Here is a 3712-nt window from a genome sequence, read left to right as displayed (position 1 = left end):
TGGGGTGCACAATGAAACCAAAGAATAAATCCTTTCCTATTTCAGTGTCTTGTCAGTATTCTCTACTGACAGGACTTAACACTGTGATAGAAAAGAAAAAGAGACTGCTTATAAGGTCTGAATCCATCTCACAGGAATAAATTTGAAACTGAAAGGCAATAAATCCACTATAGCACAGGTCCTACTGGCCCAGCTCAGGTCACAATCCCTCTTCTTTATATATCACTGAGGCTATTAATGTTCCATTTGGACCCCTGTAGATTGAGGATATACAGAGAGGAGTAGCTACTCAAAATAAGGGAGAAGAGCCCTTTTCCCAATAGAATAGAGGAGTTCTAGCCAAATGAAACAAAAAAATCTTCCCTGCACTTCAGTCTTTGATAGTGAAGTGTATGTACGAACACACACACGTTTTATCCCTATCTTTTGGTTCTCTTACTATAAATCAATTATCCCATATGTCACTGCAAATATATTCCATCTCTCCACAGTAGAAAAAGAAAACACAGGGGGCCAGGGATTTGGCTCAGGGGTTCCACCACCTGCACAAGGACCCGAGTTCGATCCCCGGTACCAGAAAAAAAAAAAAGAAAAGAAAGAAAAAAGAAAACACAGTCACATCCAGACACTGAATTCATGCCCAAATTCAGAATCTTTGAGTACTGTAATTCTTTATCAGGTCTAGATGTGGCTAAATGAAAAATAGTGAATCCAATGCCACAATACATGATAAGGGGGGGCAGAATCAAAACTAACAAGAAAATCAAAAGGAAAAGCAACATACAATGATGGCAATCATATGCCTGCTGAACAAGCGTAGTCAGAGTAGGCAGGACTGTACTTGTTATGGTTTATATCTAGGTGTCCCCCCAGAGACTCATGTACTCATAGGTTGGAGTTTAGGAAGGTGACTGAGTCACCACTGATGACACTATAGCCAAATGAGATTTGGAAGGTGGAGCCTGGATGGAGGAAGTAGGTCATTGGGGGTGTGGGCCGGAAGGGTGTATCTCCCTCCTTCCTTTCTTAATCTCTTTCTTTCTGCCTGCCATGCCATGAGGTGGTTCTTCTCTGCTACGCCTCTCCACCATGCTGCCCTTCCTTGGAGCATGCTGACAATGGACTGAGACCTCTACAGACTGTGAGCCAAAATAAACCTTTCCTCCTTTAAATTGTGGATGAGTATTGTGCCCCAAGGGTGAGAAAGTAAGACCCTTCTCCAGTAGAGAATCAAGAAAGATCTTTGTCAATCAAAGTTCCAAGATTTACTTCATCTCAAAGGCTTTTGCAGTAAAGGTGTAAATTCTAGGGAAGGAAACTCCCAGAATGGTCCTGGCAGCCTAATACATCTTTCTACCACATCTGAAGGCTGGGATACTGCCTTTGAAGCAGCACAACGATAGATACCTTGTTCCAGGTTGAGTATTTTCCAGCAATAATTTAAAACTTTACTTGGCTGCCAGTCAATGTCACCTGGGGAAATCCATTTGCTTGTTATCAGAAATCTCACTGAGACATAAGCTTTGAATGTGGACCCTGTCCTTCCTGTTTTTATCTCTTGGAAACTAGCCCAGCAACTCTGTCGATCTCTCTAGCTCTTGGTTTGATGGCTTTTGTCATAGACTACCTGAGTGTAAGGGGCGGGAAGAGGCTGGGAATATAAAGCCAGGTTATAGCATCAGATTCCATTCCTTAAGTTGTTCACTGCTTAGCTGGCATGACAGAAATCATTTTTATGCTAAGGAGACATAACAGAAGATATCTGGGGAGAATTCTGAGGAGTGAGACACTCTTGACTCCACTTTCTTGGTCTCCACATTCATACTTAGTGTATTAAATTTTTGTGAGGTAGAAAGTTCAGTTATTTCAATTAGTAGAGTAAATATAATCTGATCCATACTGATTCAGGATAACTAATCTTCTGGCGAAGGTACTCTTCCTAACAATGCTGTATAATTTTGACCACTATTGATTGTCTCTTTCAGAAAGGTTATGCTGAACTATAAGCCCCATCACACTATAGGAGACAAGAAACAGACATCATCTCGATAGCCAGATTTTCTTCTTTTTCTTGTTCAGCTCAGTTTACTAAAGCTACAGCCTTATTGGACATAACAAATAATCTATGAGTGTCTCTCAATTTCCTGTGATGACAGATCCATTTTATTGTTGTTAGTTTTAGGTTACCAACCCATCACAACAAAAGCTTTCATAAACAGAAAAATGCATGTTTAAATGCTACTGTGATGCCGATTATTAAATGTTTAAAAACACTCCTATAAATTTCTAAATCCACTTAATTTCTTACTACTATGTCTTGCAAACTGATGTCACATTTTCAGTAGCATTGATCGAACTAATAAAGTTAGCTATTTTTCCTGCCTGGAATGAATGACTCCTCACCATTTCTATCACCTATGACCAAAACTACTTCTAAGGGTTAGAGTTACACAATTGCAGTTTCCCAATTCCAGCAATCAATTCCTGTATTAATCAATAGTCTTAGTTAAAAACATACTACATGTTCTAACATTACAATGTATTGTCTTCTACCTGGCATTTGAATAACAGGGCACATTACAAAAGCAGTGAACTCCAAGACTTATCTCATCGTCTTCCTTCTCTCCTTTGCAATTAATATCTTGGTCAGAGGAATGGCATATCAGGTAATGTGTTACCGTACAAGCATTCAGTAAGTCCATTATTAATGGAATATGATGCTTGCAGTGGAACCACATCAACTTCCAGAATGAAACAAATTGTTGACAAATCCAGGACCAGTGGGAGTCCAGAGTAATTGACTGGGCTTGACTCCTGTATCTTGCTGGTCTCCTTGAAGGACAGCGCCTCATAAAGCCATAAGCACTATCACTGTCGTAAAATTTGACTTTTCAGCAGTGGTAGTAGCCATTGGAATAGAGCATTTCTCCAACCATTTCCTTGGTAAGTCAGACCATGTTAGTCTCCAGTTTAAAATTCCACTTTCCCTAGCACCTGGAAGAAAATCCACTCTTATAGTGTACAAGGGACTGATGGTTCTAGGTCTCTAACGTTTGACAACAAAAATAATAATAATAAAGTCGACTTATGGTGTACTCTATGCCCAAAATTAACTGCACATGTTTAGAAATCAATTAAAACTATACGAGGGACACATCGTTTTTTCAGAACCTTTTCCAGTGGTTCTCAAGCAAAGCCGGCTAGCTCAACGCCCTTTGGCGCCACCCTCTCACGTCAGCCTGGATCGGCCAGCGTGCAGTGCCTGAGGGGCCTCACTCCGGGACCAGGAAGTCGGAAGGTAAAGAAAGGGCCGGGAGGGGGAAAGTGACGGGGAACAGTGAAAGCCGGAAATGAGTGGCTAGTGAGGCGCCCAGGAGCGCCCTGTTCGGCGACGCTCTAGCCGCAGCGCTCCGTCTCTATGCTCTTCCGCGGCTAGTCTATTTATTGTCGCGGGGAAGCGGCGGCCGCCCTGTACCCGGAACAACAAAGCGGGGAAGACAGAGCCCGAGCCTCGGGGGGCTCCTAGTAACTGGCCGGGGCGGGAGGTCCATGGAGACTGGGGAGCGCGCTCGCCTCATCTTCATCCTTGTCCTCCAGCTTCTGCTTCGCATCCGACGCCACCGGCAGCAGCGCTGTCGCCGCGTCCTCTGTGGCCGTCCGGTCTTCCCACGGTAACCCGGCCGGCGACCCTGGGCGAGGGAGGCGGGCACCG

At 43.4% G+C, this 3712-nt stretch overlaps 1 protein-coding gene across 1 annotated transcript in view; it reads left to right on the top strand.

Annotated features, from left to right (window-relative positions):
- Window positions 1–3595: 3595 nt before the first annotated feature.
- The window catches only part of Tbpl1 (TATA-box binding protein like 1), a 27228-nt gene continuing 27111 nt past the window's right edge, over window positions 3596–3712 (top strand). The window contains exon 1 of the mRNA XM_010626528.3: window positions 3596–3671. The gene's annotated coding sequence lies outside the window, so the exon portion shown is untranslated. The remainder of the gene's footprint in view (window positions 3672–3712) is intronic.

Source organism: Fukomys damarensis, unplaced genomic scaffold, assembly GCF_012274545.1.
Source record: "Fukomys damarensis isolate Sample0158 unplaced genomic scaffold, DMR_v1.0_HiC HiC_scaffold_14, whole genome shotgun sequence".
Classification (NCBI taxonomy): domain Eukaryota; kingdom Metazoa; phylum Chordata; class Mammalia; order Rodentia; family Bathyergidae; genus Fukomys; species Fukomys damarensis.
The sequence above is the reverse complement of the archived record's forward strand: the minus strand, read 5'-3'. Positions and strand labels throughout refer to the sequence as shown.